Here is a 16,798-nt window from a genome sequence, read left to right on the forward strand (position 1 = left end):
TTTAAAGGGTAGGCTGAAGTTGGTTAAACTGTCATGATATTTAGCTTCAGAATAATGTAAAAGTTGTCTTTTACAACCTCATCAAGTTCAGCAGGTTCCAGCCATTCCTTTCATTTCCTGAGGGAAGGAGAGCAGGATTTTTGTTACTGGATAGGGCACTTGAGACTGAGGAAAAAGCTCTAAAGGAGGAGAGCTGTGTGATGACAGGAGGCAGTGGTTGGCTTCTGAGATGTACGTTTCCATGTTTCTCTTCCTTCCAACCAGTATCAGTAAGCAAAAGGAGTGACATACTTGAAACACCAGTGTCTGCTTAAACATCATGCCCAAAGAAACCCCTTTTTTTTCCTTTTTTCTTTTCGGTTTTTTTTTGAGATGAGAAAATATATTAGCCATGGGTTTACATTTTTGTTGTATGAGATGACTGAACAGATGTTCTTGGTGTAGGCAGACTGGAAGAATAATTTTTTTAATTCACAGCCCTGCTCAGGTAGATCAGCAAATCTTGAAACAAGCCACTTCACATTCTAAGAATGATTTCTGTCTTTTGATTGTTAAAATTTCACCTACAGATGAACCACTAGAGGGAGTTTGGAGAAGTATTTTTCTTCAGATTGCACATCAGCTGGTTGGACAGAATTATTTTGCCAAGCAAAACACTAACTTTGAGCTTCTCTTCCTAACTTTGAGTGTAATTTTGGTTTTTTGTCTAAAAGGCCAGTCTACTAAGAGCAGTCGTGTATGTGAATTTGACACATTTGGATTAAGATCTTTAAAATTAATAACGATAACTTTATTACTGCATGTTTAACTTGCTCAATATTTAATCTGTAAGGAACTCAAAAAAGTGGTCATGCACTGTCATAATCAGGGCATGTTACATTTCTTTTATGTCTAGGAATATGAAATCTGTTAGAAAATATATGCATTATCCAAAAGGTAGCCTGATTTAGTTCAATAAGTCGATATATTTAGATTACTATATCCTCCAACCCTTCATCTATAAATGAAAAATGCAAAAGCAAGACAAAACTGATAAAAATTTTGAATAGTTGGGATGATCTGCTTGCATCTCTTAGCCTCTTAGGAAGCGAGGAGGTCTTCATCATTCCTCTAGGTTTTAGTATTTTTGCTGCGACTGAAATTTTGAACAGTTGCTTTGCAGTGAGTTTACCAACCTTCAGGAATGTTCATTAATCTGTTTCATCTCAGACTAGCTAAATTAATTTCTCTGAACCCATGTCAAGTCTTGGTCTTTTAGCAGAACAACGTAAGAGGTGCTTTGATTGCAAGTAGGACAGGACTTAGCACCATGGTATATGTTGAGACGGTTGTTCTTTGTAAGACTTTTGCTAAGCAGGAGGAAAACCCAGCATATTCTGCAAGTATGTGTTCATTTTCCTTTTCCTTCTCTCTGCCCACTGTTCTCCCCTGTCTCCTTTATCTGTAGATGTCTGATATTCACCCTTCAGTGTACATATGTAGTAGAAGTGTTTGCCGTTCCTGCTGTCAAATGATCTTTCTCTCCGCAAGATTAGACTTGTTTTTAGAAATGCTTCAATTTGCTAACCATGTATACTGTATATATAGTGATCACCATAATTTAAGTCAGGCTTGTTGGTTTTCTGCTGGATAAGGAGAAGATCAGAGGTGTTCGGGTAGTGGACTTCCATTTCCACAATCAGCTGCAGGATCAGCGTTTGTGTTACTGCAGGAAAGATTTCTTTCACTCAGCACATACATGACTATTGCTTGGATTATCTGTCTGATTTGCTTATGGTTGGCTTCTTATATCATATGCTGATGGCTTGTTGATGGGGAAAAAGTATGTTCTTTGTAAAACACAGGAAAGCAGAATTTCGTAAGTTAGCTACAACTTTCTTCTACTTGATGATATACACTGCTGTGTAGCATTGCATTCTAGTACGTGGATCTCTCCAAATCTACCCTATCAAGTAAATATCATTTAATTGGGGCCTTTAGTATGCTATTATTTGATTATTGCATTTTCTTTAGCTAAAATGGTAGTAATGCAGCATGTGTAGCCCTTTCACAGAGAGAAGGGGTTTTTTTCACCAGTTTTTTTTTTTCTCTTGCATCTTCACATAAACTTTCAATGCTATCTAATCTTAATGGGTTCAAAGTAAATCCAGTGCCATATTCCAGATGACTTTGTCCAGTGTTTATGTTGGCAGAGGGTGAGGGATCACTGTTGAAGCATTCAGGGATAAAAAAGGTGCTGACTGAAAACAATTATATTATTGAACTGCTTTCAGTTATATTGACTTTATTTGAATAGCAAGTTGAATTAACATCTCCTTAGTCTATTCAAACATCAGATTGTTTTCCTTTAGAATGAGTTCATTTGATCAATGTAGTTTATTTAATCAGCTCACTCAAAATTTAAAGGATCTAAATATGTGTGTAGAATTATATTTATTTAAGATGTTGGGTTTGATTAGCTTGTTTTGTTAACCAATGGGAGTTAGCTTCCTTTTTTGGAATTACCTAAAAGAGAAAAGAGAACTAGTGAAATGACTTATCAAATCCTTACCACATGAGAAGCTAAGGTCTTCATGGAGGTATTACTAGTAGCTTTAAAAATTCAGCTCAAGTGAGGACTATTGTGAACAGTTTAATAGGAATCATTTAATTTATCTTAAGAGCAGTGTGTTACTAAGTCATGAAATTCAGGAGGAGATAAATTTTAGGACCATCAGTCATAACTCTTCTTTTACATAGCATCTCTGATTAATTCTACTTCTTCTTCAGGGTACAGCTCAGTATATGGACTGTTCCAGCAGTCAGCCTGTTTACCTACTGATATTAAAACCATTTATTTGCTATGGTTTTTGTTTTTAGAAAGAGCAGCAAAATGGTTTCTAAGAAATGGGGACATCTGAATACATATGCAGGAATTAAACACTTGCTTAAGTGAGAGGGAGAGTAGTGTGAAGTAGGAGCTGAGAGGAAAGGATTCTTGAATGTGATTGAGGTGGAGGGTTTCCTTATGTCATTAAGTCTGCTTATAAACAATAGAAGTAATATAATATCTGTATTCAAGCATCTTAATAAGTTTCTTAATCCTCTTCCATGAAAAGTTATAGATTAATCAGAATTTAGAGGGGAATTTATCGAAATTAGTAGCAGATTTTCTTTTAACACAGAATTTAATATAATGAGAAATACAGTGCTAAATTTTTAGTTTAAGCAGAGAGTATGAAGACAAGATATAGTTAATATTTAATGCTTACTACTGACAATGAAATTGAAGTGTCTGAGTTAGAAACTCAGGTTTGAGGATTTTTGACACCTAAATTGGAAATATTCTGGGACAACCATAAAATGAAAAATAGAGAAGGATGTATTTCACAGCAGCATTCATATAGTGCATTTGAACATCAAGGTTCTCATGTTTCTTAATAACAGTTTGTGATGATAGTTTATCTAATGGGAAGATCTGAAAAAATTCAATATAATATAAACTGGTTTTCAGTTGTCCTTGATCAAGGATCTGCCAGGTAATGCACAATAAACAAGATTTTGCTCCAGCCACGTGGGAATTGCAGATTGATGGGCTTTTCAGTTCAAAATGGCTAAGCCTTCCTACAAATTTGGAAATCTAGAGCACAACTCTGAATTTAAACTTGTGAAAGAGAAAAAATAATGTAATAAAGCTGGTTGAATGAAAACATATTCGAACTCTCTGCATTAGGAGGTCTCATTGTAGAACATGTCACTCTACAGACACCAAATGTGCTGTGGCATAATTCTCCTATAAATTAAAGACTTTAGTTCATGATGACTCATTAGAATTTGATGGGAGAGCTTATACAAATGTATCTGCCATACAGAAAGTATTGTTTTTATTATCCCACAATGTCAAGCTGAGGTCAGAACCTTCTGCTTTTGTACAAGTACCTGAGAGAATAGGTACCCAGTGCTCAAGCCTGGCACCAGTAAAGACTGTATATAACACATGTACAGAGCATAGGTGTGAATTTTATTAGGTGTTTGTTAGGGGTTTTTTACTCTTCAGATTTTCCCTCCATCTCTCATGTTTTATTTTTCTGCACAGATACCACAATTCATGTATAACCAGCATAACTAAACAATCTGCCTTACTTCCGCCTTTTTCTTTTCACCAAAAGCAAAATGAAATGGAAATGTGATTGGAAGTACACACAGGGATTTGTGTTATAAGTTAGTGGAAGATGCAAGTGACTTTTAAGGCGTCTTTTCTTCCCTTGCAGCTCCTGTGAGGGTGGGAAGAGGAAACTGGGATTTCCCCCTTCATACCCAACTGGCTTGTGAGAAGGTTGGAAATAACCTATGAATATTGAAAAGGCCCCTGGCAAATTAAGTCTTAGTTGATGTGGAAGTACCTTGTGTGGCTTTCTGGTAGTCCTGCTTTAGTGCCTACTAAACACTTCCCAGTCCTTATTCCATCTCTGCTTTGCCACAGTTATTCCACAAAGGAAACTGCGTGTGCTGGTGAACTAGAACTTGGCGGCCAGGCTGTCACCCTCCGTGTAATTTCACAGGAGTTATTTTGATTTCATAGGATATCTTTAGTTGGAAGGGACCCACAAGGATCATCGAACCCAACTCTTGAGTGAATGGCCCACACAGGGATTGAACCCACAATGTTGGCATTATTAGCACCATGCTCTAACAAACTGCATTTTAATAGTTTGGATTATTGGGGAACAAAAGGAGGGGAAGGGGGCATGGGGGAGTGTTCTAGGACACAAGGAAACAAACATGAGGTCATGAGATTGAATGCTTAAAAGCTGTTTGGGCTGTTTTCAGTGAAATTTACTTTTTCTTTTCATCATTCTCAGAACTGGCAGTTATCTGGAATCTCTGAGGGTATCCACATGCCTTATTTTCATTGTTGTCTTACACATTGTTTAATGAGATTTTTATCTCAAATCTCATAATTCATGATAAATTAAGTTTTGTCATTGTTGTATCAGTACACACAATTTGTCCTGAGGTCTGGCACTGGCCCTCAGACATGTTACTTGAAAAATTAACTCAGACCTGTTTGTTTTGAAATAGTCTGTGATAATAAATTAGGACTAATAGTACAAACTAGAAGGAGTTGTATTGAAGAGCATCGTGGGGATATGCTATAATCTTGGTTTTATTTAACATCCTCATTAGTTATATGGATGAAGGAGTAAAAATGGCACTGAAAATTTACCAATGATGCTAAATAGGAAGTGTTCTGAGTGCCAAATAGAGACAAAATGTTAATAGAAGAGGGCAAGGAAAGACCATTAATTGTACAGCCAAAAACTAATAAAATGAAATTAGAACTGAAAAATATAAGCTGGTCTGAGATGCGGAGTATTCAGGAAAAATCTAAGGAGAAATGGTGATAGAGAGTTTTAATTAGGCATAAATCTGCAACATGGTCTGACTCACGAGTTACAGTTTGAGCTGGTTATGCAAATATCTCAGCAAAGAGGAATTCCTAGACATACCATCAATGGAATATAAATTTGGAATTCAGGCATCTTACTGCTCTTTATTTTACTGTTCAGATATATTTGTATGAAAACAATTACGAGGTTAGAGGTATTACTATATGGGAATAGGTAAGAGATGAAACTTTGACTCAATATGTGGGTTAAGCAATAATTAATTGCTGGCAAAGGGAAGCTAATAACCAAAGATAGAATGGAACATGTTGCATGCAGTGTAGAGATACAATTAAAAGTAATAGGATGAAAATAAGGAAAGGGAAGATTAGGCACATTATCAGGAAAAACTGTTTAACAGTGAACTACATTAAGATATCCAAGTCTGTCCCAAGAAAGTGACAGAAGCTCTGTCACTTTGTAACATGAAATTAAAATAAATAGAAATGTAAGTCTTACTGGTGAGAACAAACCTACATTCAATTAGGAGAAGGTGGACTGAGATAACCTCCTGGAGCTTTTCTAGTAATACTTGTGTGCATTTCGAATCAGAGATATGTGAGTATGTAGTTTATGACAGAGATTTTTGTACTAAGCTATGGCTAAGTGTGTTATGCTGGCAGCCTGCATGTTGAAATGCATTGCCTGTTTAAATGTAACAGAAAATGACTTGTCCTGTAGCCCAGACTTCACACTGAAGTTGTCCAGACCTTCCACAATACATCATTTGCAAAACAGCCGCTTTCCCTTCCCACATGCTGGACCATTTTATATCCTGTAAAATTACAAAATAAGATTCCCAGCTCTCAGTGAAAACTGCCAATGTCTTCTGGGCATGTACATACTCATGTAAATATTTTGTAAGCAAAAATGTTGGATACCCACAAATTCACAAAGCCCATGATGCTGAATAGAGGTATTTGACAAGCTTTCTGTAAATACAGAATAAGTTCGTGTTATAAAAATACATGCTGACTTTTTTTCTCAGGCCAGAGACAGTTCTGTTTCAGCCAGTGTGTAGCAGTGCTTGCAGCCTTCCTCAGTAGCTACAGAAGCACGTAAATCTCTTATGGTCCAAAGTCAGACATTGCAGGAAGGCAAATATCTTTCAGGTACTACAGATCAACAGATTTATCTGTTCCACTTCCTTGGGGCAAATGTAGTTGCTTTAAAAACTTGAAAATTGTGTCTTGAATGCTAGCCAGTTTATTTTTTATCTCTTTTTGATATTTGATTTCAATTTCATGAATCCATCTTTTTACCGTCTTTCATTGGTTTTTAAGCCAAACTTCTGTCAACATTGTTCTCTTAATGTACAAAAATGTACATTTGTTCAGTTTAATTAAGCATTCAGTCTGTTTGCCAAGAGCAAATTACAGTTCCCCAATCTCACCCTCACCCCTCCAAAATCAAATTTTGCTAAGTGGTGGGCAATTACTTCTCATATCTGATTGTTGTAAGTCATGTTTTGCTCCTAAGGGATTTTTGTAGTTTTCAATCTCTGTTACTTAATAGAAGAGCCAAGACCCAATTATTTCTCCTCAGACTGTGGCCTTTGTAGCCTCCAAAGAACAGTCTCCCCCACACCTCCTGTATCATTAGCTGCAAAATATCTTTCCAGAGATGATTTTGGCCTTTTCACAAATCAAAGGATTCAGAGTGACAAATTATCCATCTTATACTCGAATGCATGCCAGATGGGACAACCTGCCAACTGTGTATCATAGTGTGGATATGATCTGATGTAGAGACATTTTCTCCACTCCTCCTTCCCCATCAAAAATCATATTCAAAAAAATCATGCCGTTTAAGAAAATCTGTGAAGATAAATTCATTCTGAAATACAGTGAAACATAAAAGTAGAATATCATTTTATTGAAGGAAGAATGCTGTACCCAAATGTCAGCTCACTTGAAGTGAACTAATGTGTACTTGGCATGATAGATGAACCTAAGAGTCAAAAATACATCCCTCCCTCTTGCCAGTGCTTGCACACACATAGTTTCCTTTGACTGCTTGATTACAGAACAGACATTCCTAATTGCAAGATAAGGAGCTTGAATTTAAATTGTCACAGTTTAATGGAAGAATACTGAAGTAGCAGTCAGGAACGAGGATGTACTGCTCTTGTGTAGAGAGTAGGCTGTAGGAAATTTATTGTAGAAATTAATCTGTAATACAGAAGGTAAGAGGAGAAGGAAACAGTCACATAGAGAGTTTATTTTCATCATAAATTACAAAGCTGAGGACTTTGCCCAGGTACTGCTTATGCTGACTTCCAGAGGAGCAAATGTTATGCAAGCACTAAGCAAATAACTTGTATGAGATCAGGAGCAGATGCAAGTGTGTCACATCATCACATCAAGCTCTTTTATTTTGATTTTTCATTCTTTTATTTTGGGGAAAGGTCTAATATTTTTAACTCTGTACTGCAATGCAAAATCTTTTTTTAAAAGCCTTTTTTTAGAAAGGGAGGGCTCAAGATCCTACACATGTTCCTATGTGCTCATCACTTGGTAGCAACAGTCTGAATTTACAGTTTTACAAGCCTTTTGTATCAGCTCTAATTCTCACTGAGCCTTGATGGATTTGTGAATACAAAAGTTCTTCCAGAAACATAAAATGAGTTGGAGGTTGTGAGGTTTTAATAAAATCTTGATATTTAAAATATTTTTAATTTTTTAATACATAGTTTATTCTATAGTTCCAATGATTTCTACAGATACTGTGCTTCTGAGGAATTGCTATTGGATTAAATGGAAGTTGCCAGTGGGGGGTTAATACAGAAATCAGGTCATTGTAATGCAACTGCAACATATGTTTTATTCTATAGTGTTGAAAAGTTCCTGTAGTGAAAAAAAATAGATCATTTGATGAAAATAAATTAAAATTTAAATTTTTCTTCTCATTGCCTTTTGGTTTCCATTTGCACTCTGTTGTGAGTGGCTGTACGTTGGAGGATCATCTTTCAGTGCTTTGAACATGTTGCTTGCTGAAAGTAAACAGGACTCTTGCAAATTCTGCTGGCAGATGCTTGTTGCAGTCTTTCATAGGGGAAATGCTAAGGATTTTGTGCTTGAGTCACTAAGCAAAAAAGAATAATGTGCATTGGAGAACTGTGAGAACAGCTTATTTCAAAGTTGCGTACAAAAGGCTAAACATTTGTCACCTTTAACATCCTTTATCTTTTTAAATATTATCAATAGTTTTGATAGCTTAAGGACTGTGCTTAAACCATGTTTTTTCTGCTCTTCTCTCTCATACACAAAAGAATTCTCCATTTAGTATCTTTGTGTGTCTGACGAAGCATTGACATGAATGTATTTGTCACTAACCCATTTGGAGTACACAGGAGTAGTAACCCTGCTTTTTAAGGATGCAGAGATCTGACTAGAAGGCACATCAGCCTTCCTTTCTCATGCAAGGCCAAGGATTCCTATTGTCAGATGCAGTGGGCATGAAAGCAGCAATTTTACAGCACAAAAACTCCAATAACATTTACTGCGGTTGGCTGAGATTGCAATGCACACAGGCACTGCTCAGTCTTGGTTGCTTAAGCACCAGCTTCCCTTGGCTTTTTGCCAGCCTGCACGCTCCAAAGAGACAAGTCCTTTAAGGCGAAAGAGTTTTCCTTGTAACTTGCTGTGGGGTAAACAGACCATTCAGGCATAGTTTATTGCATTACATACTTGACTATGCATACTGGAATGCAGCAAAGTAATTGGTAGAATTATTTTAATTGTTAGAATTCATAGGTACGAGATATGGTCTCTGAGCCGGGGGTGGGGGGGGGGGGGGAAGAAAAAAGTAAAGATGTTTCTGTCTACTAAGTTGCTGATCATTTATTACAAAAGACTAAAAATACTCTCTCCATGGGAATTCTGTGTGTTTACACTAGTATGCCTGCTACAGTTACAGAAAACAGAATTAATTTGCCTCTTTATTGGTATTCTTCTCTTGAAGATAAATCCCATAACAGTTAGCAGCAAGATGCAGTGTCAAAGAACAGTTCTGTTTATGTAACGGGATACTTTGTTGTCATTAAAAAAAACCCAAACAAAACAAAGTCCTCAATTTGAAAATACTGTAATTGCAGGATACTTGCAAATTAAAAGGAATTCAGTTACTGTAGATTTTGCCATCAGTCCACCTCATCTTTGTGTTGAAAGGTACTCTGTTTTGCAGTGATCAGCAGTAAGCTTATCCCATTGTTGCCATAACCTGGAGACTCCACATGAAATAGTCTCTTAAATATTACTTTGTATGCATTTCTTGAAGCTTCAATTTAACACTGCAGTAGCTATTCAAACAACATACAATGGAATTTATTTGTAATAAAGCATGTATATCTGAATATACAGGAGGCTGACTTGGCTGTCAGCTGCTGCTGGCTGAGTCTTTTGGTTCATTCAGAAAGGTTCAAAGCAGAGTAAAGCTTCCCCTTGATTTTGTTGCTTGTAGCTGGTGTAAGGGGGCTTGTTTTTCTGCTCATTCTGAAATGCAAAGACCACAAGGGGTTTTTGTTGAATGCTCCCTTCTCAGTAGCATCCTACAGTGTGTTCAGGAAAGCTTTAAAATACTGTCTGTGGCATTTCTTGAGTCTCTGGGTTACTTTCTGGTAGCTTGTCCTCTGGTGAGTGGTGAGAAGGCGAGGATAGAGGTGACCTTGCACCCCTATCTCTGTGTACACCAGCTTCGAAATTGCTTCAGAAAGTAAGTGAAGCACTTCTAATGAATTGCGCTTTTGGTTCTTTGAATCTGCACAGCGTCTCCATCAGGTTTTTACAGCTGGACTCTTCCTGTAATTGCTACTGGGGTGAGATGCACAACATGGGGTTTTGAAGCTAAGTACTTACATTGTTTTACTGGCCAAAAATACATAACATAGAGGGAGCGACAGACTTCATGAAATTCACACTTATATATCTTCATGTTCTTCACCCCTTTCTGACATGCTGCTGATTTGCCAGCAGGCACTCTAGATGGGGATTAAAGAAATGGAAAAGCTGAAAGATACAGTTTCTTAAAGCAGCCGTATATTAGTAAAGAATTTGTTTGTTATGAATGTGTGATACTTGTCCAAAGATCTGTTTCTTTTTATTGGTACTGAAAAATTGGAAAGAAGCACTTCATCGTTTTAATCTTGATGACATCAGAATATAGAGTAATGCTCAGAAAAAAAGTATCCACCATTAGAAACAATAATTGATGCCTCATAATTTTCAATTTCCAAGTGCTTTAGATCTTAATGTGCCTTCAGGTATGCAGGATTTTTAGCATATTTACCCATCTAATTAAAAAATAATAGGTCTTTTTCAAGTCTTCTTTGTGCATTTTTCAAGCGATACAGTATGAAGTGTTACTTACTCCTTGTAATGTACGGTTCTCAAAATTTCAAAATTCCCTGCAGTATTTTTCTCAGATGTCCTTCCTGATCTATTTCCTCAAGGCCTTTAATCGGTGGTGTGTAATGTGGAATGTTTTTCTCTTTGTTTATAGTTTTGTATGAATAACTCAAAATAATTGGCATCAGAATGCACCACAGCATCATGTATGGATCTCTTCCTCGCTCAAGTTGAATTATTTCTTATTTTAGTCTACTCTCCTATTTAAAAGTCTTTGTTGTCTCTCCTAATTGTAGTGAATTCTGGCTGTTGTATACCTAAGCCAGTAAATAGGAAGGCAGAGGTGGAGGATGGATTAGATATTTTTTTAAACTCCTTTCTAGCTTCCAGAAAGCCCTCCAGAATAAACTGCTTTGCAAGCCTTCTGGACTGGAGGCCCTGAGGGACATTCCTAGGCAGGGTGGAGGAATCAGCCAGTGTACTTGCATTGTTTTGAGCCTGAAAGGGAAATTCATCCTTCCCCTATTAGAGATTTATACTGTTAGCTAGATATTTAAAATTCCTAGTTTTCTAGAGAAAGACCAGCAGAATAGCAACCAAGTAAAACAGTACAGCCTGCCCACAATCATCTAGTTGCTTCATCATTAGTAATACTCAGATCAACATTTCTGTTAAATAAATTTTTCTGGAAGTTCTTTCAAAACAGTCTTGAGCTTTGGGTGCAGCTTTGCTTCATTATATTATAATAACTTTCTATGATCATGGCCACAACAGACCAGGTTTTTTTCCCCTTTGCGTATATAAAATTGCTTGAGAGACAGTTAAAATTCAAACTAGTAAAGAATGAAATACACTTAGGCATTTAAACCACGTATCTCTAAAAGCAAGTACCCTGTAGTACCAGTTTTGTGTTAGGGAAGTTGGGGAAGCATCTATATCCTTCATGCATGCTTTAGCAATGTTGATGTTCTTGTATGGTGTGCTGGCCCAGATTTAATCTGTTCTGTCATATCTTAGGAGCAGACAGTGACTATAAATTTTGCACCTGGAATCTTAAGCTACCACATATTTATGTATTTTTGAGTGATGGATAGGATTCTGCTTCTACAAAAAGTTCAAGAAATTTGAAGGCAGAAAGAAAATCAAGAGAATGATTGTTCGGGGCGGTTCTGTGTATTGTTAGTAGTATATAATTTTTCTGTGACACTAATCCTGAAATAATCAAATGTGAATACTAAATAAGCTATAAACAATGCACTAACCTTTCATCTTAGTGATGATGATTAGTGACTCTCAGCTTGCACAAGTGTAAATAATGTCGTATATCCTGGCAGAATTAAGTTGTCGTTAATATTTGCATATGTTTCTGTTTCCTGTTACTGCACTCCCATGATTACAACAGAACTGAAAATGTATTTAAAGAAATGTGAAAAGCATATTCCTGTGGTTACAAAGACTTGAACAATTCAGTAGCATTTGCAGACAGCCTTTGGGAAAACCTCCTAAGAGATATTGAAGTACAGGAACCTCGAGATGCAGTGCTCTTTCACTGCTGCATCAGTGCTGCTGTTTGATTCTTTTGGAGATGTTGAGTAGCAAAGGAAAAAAATAATAGCAGATGCAGTATTTCCACCACTCAAAAACATGCTCTGTAACATAAGTACCAGACAGCTCCTTTGCCATGATTTCTGCCTCCAAGTGCAAAGCTCTGTTGCTTTGTGGGTTAACAGCCCTAAAATGGTGTGCTGTTTCCATTACACTGGCTGACTCTCAGAAGGGAAGGAGGTTACCCCTTGCCGTAACTGTCTGTTAATAGTGACCATGAGATACGAGCGAAGCCAAGTGGTGATGCAGCAAAGCCTCTGATTTGAGCACATTAGAAAACTAGATCCCTTTTTCTTGATGTATTTGCTGTTTGCCCTGGTAGGAATAAAGGTTTCCATTGCTGCTGTGGAATATCAGTAGGAAACTGAGTAAGGGAGACTGCTCATCTGCACCCCGTATCAATTTCTGATGTTGTTCAGAGGTCTTACTGAGGAGCAGGCATGAATCCCCCATTCCACTAGAAGCATATGCAGCTGATTAGGGGACAATTTTTTCTAACATCACACATCATTTTGGGGAAAAAAGGCAGGGAGATGTTCTTTTCAGGCTCTTTCTGAGCCAAACTGCTGGTAGCCACCTTGAGGCAAAGCAGGAAAGAAATGAGTGTAGATGAGAAAGTAGAGATCGTCATGGACTCCTCTGCCCTTAACTTCATCCTTCATGACTCATCTGTTTAATGCTCCTTAAGCAGTCAAAAGTGCTGAGGAATGCCATATAGTCAAATCTACAATACAACAGATGCAAACAGGCACGAGCCTTTTACTCCCTGAAGTGACCTGTATGCATGGATGTGATTTTTTTTTTTTTTTTTTGCCTTTTCCTTTTCATTCTTTGGAGAGGTTGGGTATTGGATTTTTTTCCTCTTGTTCCATCTTAGTTTTAATCCTTCTTATTCTTTAAGTGTGCTCTTTTAATTTCCTCCTTTCCCTCTTTTTGCCCTTCTTCTTTGAAAGCATCTTTTTCTTATTGATTGTCATTTAACCTTTATTAGACCATACCATGCCACTCCATCCTAGTTACTACTTTCTCTTTTATCCTTTTTTTTCCTCTTTTTTAATGGACTCTTTTCATATCATTCTCGCCTTGTTCAGGCTTCCTACATCCCCTTCCTCATTCCCTTTGTTGTTCTCTCCATGGGACAGGTATATCTCATGAAAAGGTGCTTTGTTCAGAATGTATCTGCCTTGGGGCAGCTGTTTAATGAAAAAATCAGCTTTCCATCCCATGCTTCTATCCCTCTGAAGCCCGACGCAATAAATGCCAATTACAGTTCTACATAATTAAAATAACCATGTCATATTTCTTTTTTAATATTAGTGTCTTCACATTAAAGGAATGGAATGCTATGCAACGTGTATGTTTTTTGAAACAAAAAAATAACAATTTTGCTTCTAATCCATATTTACAACACTTGTTATCTAAAATTTTCTTTAACCCTTCTTTTCTGTTCTGAGAATAGTCCAGCCATCTGTAGAAGGGTCAGCAAAAACACAAACATGAATACTTAGAAGTGTAGTTCCTTTATAATTGGGGATGAAAACTAACATCCTGCCTGCTTCTGATCCTTCTTATCCTGTTGTGGCAGGAAAGCTATTAGAAGAGATGAAAATTGATCAAAAAAAACCACGTGGTCTTTTCTCTTGATGACTGCTTTGGCTGTTGGGAGAATTTGCAGCTGCAGAGAGGCCGGAAGATAGAGGAAAAGTGTCAATCTCATGTGGTTTTAAGAGGGCAGGATAATCTTAACCTTTTGGGTGCTAGGCTACTTGTCTGCCCCAGGGAACTGAGATGTTCCTGAATACCTTAATAGCCTTACAAGAGGATTAAAAACAGAAATGAAGGAGACATTGGTACTGGTAATGGTACTAATTTGCCCAAATGTGACCATTTCTGCTATAGAGCAGCTGTTTTCAGACTTCTTGGTTAGATGTTCCCACTTGACCTGAAATGTCAGAGTCTTTAATGTGTGAATTTGAGATGAAGTGGCTCTTTACAGTCACTATGTGAAAGTTAACATCTGGATTTGTGCTTTTCTCTGACCATTTTCTCCATCTTTTTTATTTCTACTTTATAGTTTTGTATGCCTGCTGTTAACACACAATATTGTGCAAATGGCTATGTTTTACTAGCTGAAGCTAACAATTGGTGCAGAAGCAAATCTGTTCTAGAAATAAAGATCTTACTCCCCCCAAATGTTGATAATATTATTAGATTATATTTTAAAATCCATATATTTAACAGACAAATGTCAAGTTTGGAATTCCAAATTTCTCTGAAGACATTAATAAATGCATTACTGAAAGCAGTATTAGAACTGTGTTCTCTATAGTGTTTCATGCTCACTTCATCCCATTAGAGAAAGTATTTTTGTTCAAGAGGCGAGAGGCAGTCAGCAAGCAGGACTTAAGCAGCAGTGCTGTGTATAAGAATGCTTTTTGCATAAGTGGAAGGATCATAATACTAGAGTGGCATCAGGATATGACTTCAGTGACAGTGACATGGTTGTGTCTGCATGTGAGATGAATGATTAACTGTTGGACAAAGGATAAAAGAGTTTAAAAGTGCTGGAAAAAAACCACGCAGCATTTTACCTACAGTATGGAAGCTTTTACCAAAAAAAAAAAAAAAAAAAAAACCAAACCTGTCTGGACACGCGCCACTGCCTTGGTGACTCTCACATCACACACGAGCGAGATCACACCTGAGGGTGCTTTCCACCCTGAAGGAATGTGTGTCCTCAGAGAAAGCTCGGTAGTTAGTTTCGTCCAGCAATTAATTCAGAAGTTACCCCCCAGCACCCCAGCTGGCTGTCCAGCAGCGTCCGAGGGGCCTGGCGTGCCTGGCCGCCCCGGGCGCGCGGTGCCCTCGGCCGCACACCCTGCAGAGCAGCCCTCCGCCGGTGCTGCTGCTTTCCAGAGGGCTCCGCGGTCACGGGGGATGAGCTGCTGTTGTCATGCCGAGTGGATGAACGTCTGCGGCATGGATAAGCAATCCAGGGTCTCTTCCAATGCTCTAGTTGTGTGGTTGGGACCAGTGTAGTTTAAAGGAAAGAAAATACGGGTAGTAAAGTTCTGAGGCACCCTGCATGAATGATGGTCAATGGGGAAAAACACTCCAAACAACAACAAAAAAATCCAGAATTGCTCTTTGAAGAAAATTTCACCAACAAGATAGCTACTGCTTTTATGTCCTAGGACAGAAGTTCCTCTTGGGTGCCACTGTCTTTCCCTTGTCAGTCTTTTTTCTCAATGTTGTTTTAAACATCTTTCACCATCCTTTCTTCAGTTATTTTATCCTTCTTTTGTATGCTAGTAGAAACATCTTTGACATGTCTGGGCGCTTGTGTCTGCATATTTGCCATTGTGCTTTGTTTTTTTCCTTTCCCAGATGTTTGCATTTTTAAGGGATTTCTTTGCATAGAGGTATTATTTCTCTTTTTTTTTTTTTTTTAAAGGAAGGAGGGGGATACCAAAATTGTTTTTCTTAAGGCACAAGGAAATTAGCTTATAATTTTTTTAATCTGCTGTCATATTTTAGAAACTTACAAGAATTTTACCTGTGATTATATTATCTGTTTATCAGTCCAGTAATTTCTCCATCATATTTCTCAACCACATGTTCGTACATTCAGCATGTCATTATTACATGAATGGTGCAATAAAATACTGTGCAACAGAACAAAGTGAATTACCCAGGGTATATTAAAATTTACAATGAATCACATAAAAAACTGTGGGGAAAAAAAAAGAAAAAAACCCAGAATGGGTTTCACATTATTATAATCCCTCAAATCTGCATGGCCCTTTAATTTTTTTTTAGTTACATATATTTTATTCTGTAGTTTTCTTATTCACTATATGGAAAGCAGACACTGACTCTACAGAAGTAACTACCTTGTAAAGGAAAGACTTTACAAGAATGTAATTTCTGTTCGTTAATACAACATTTTGAACTGATTAATGAGACCAATATAATTTTGTATCTCAGAACTAATAGCTTGAGTTATTTTTTCCAAAATTGTTCATATTTTATTGGCTGTTTATTTTCTATTACATTGCTTTTGAGATTTATGGAAAGTACTTGTAATTATCATGTCCTTCATTTGATGCAATGAATATATTTTACTGGACAGCTTTATGCATTCAGTGTTACATTTTTTGTTTTGCAGCTGAAGACAAATTTCCTAATTGCTCTTGTGCGTGTAGTTGTTTTGAGGTCTTTTTCTAAGCTGCTGTGATTTTTGCATTTACATGTTAGTCTATGATTTTACAAGTTAAAAGTCTCAAGCAAACTCTCATTAGCTACTCTTGTAGCTTTGAAACTTGACATTGCACCATATAGTTTAAATTGAATTTTAAATAAAATTCCAGTCAAAATCCAGTAGTTGTTAGTACAGAAACAAAATGTTTGTGGAAACTTTTC

At 37.1% G+C, this 16,798-nt stretch overlaps 1 protein-coding gene across 8 annotated transcripts in view; it reads left to right on the forward strand.

The window, feature by feature from the left end:
- TENM3 (teneurin transmembrane protein 3) overlaps positions 1-16,798 on the forward strand; it is a 413,821-nt gene that overhangs the window by 240,395 nt on the left and 156,628 nt on the right. The window lies entirely within an intron of this gene.

Source organism: Coloeus monedula, assembly GCF_965178545.1.
Source record: "Coloeus monedula genome assembly, chromosome: 5".
NCBI classification, from domain to species: domain Eukaryota; kingdom Metazoa; phylum Chordata; class Aves; order Passeriformes; family Corvidae; genus Coloeus; species Coloeus monedula.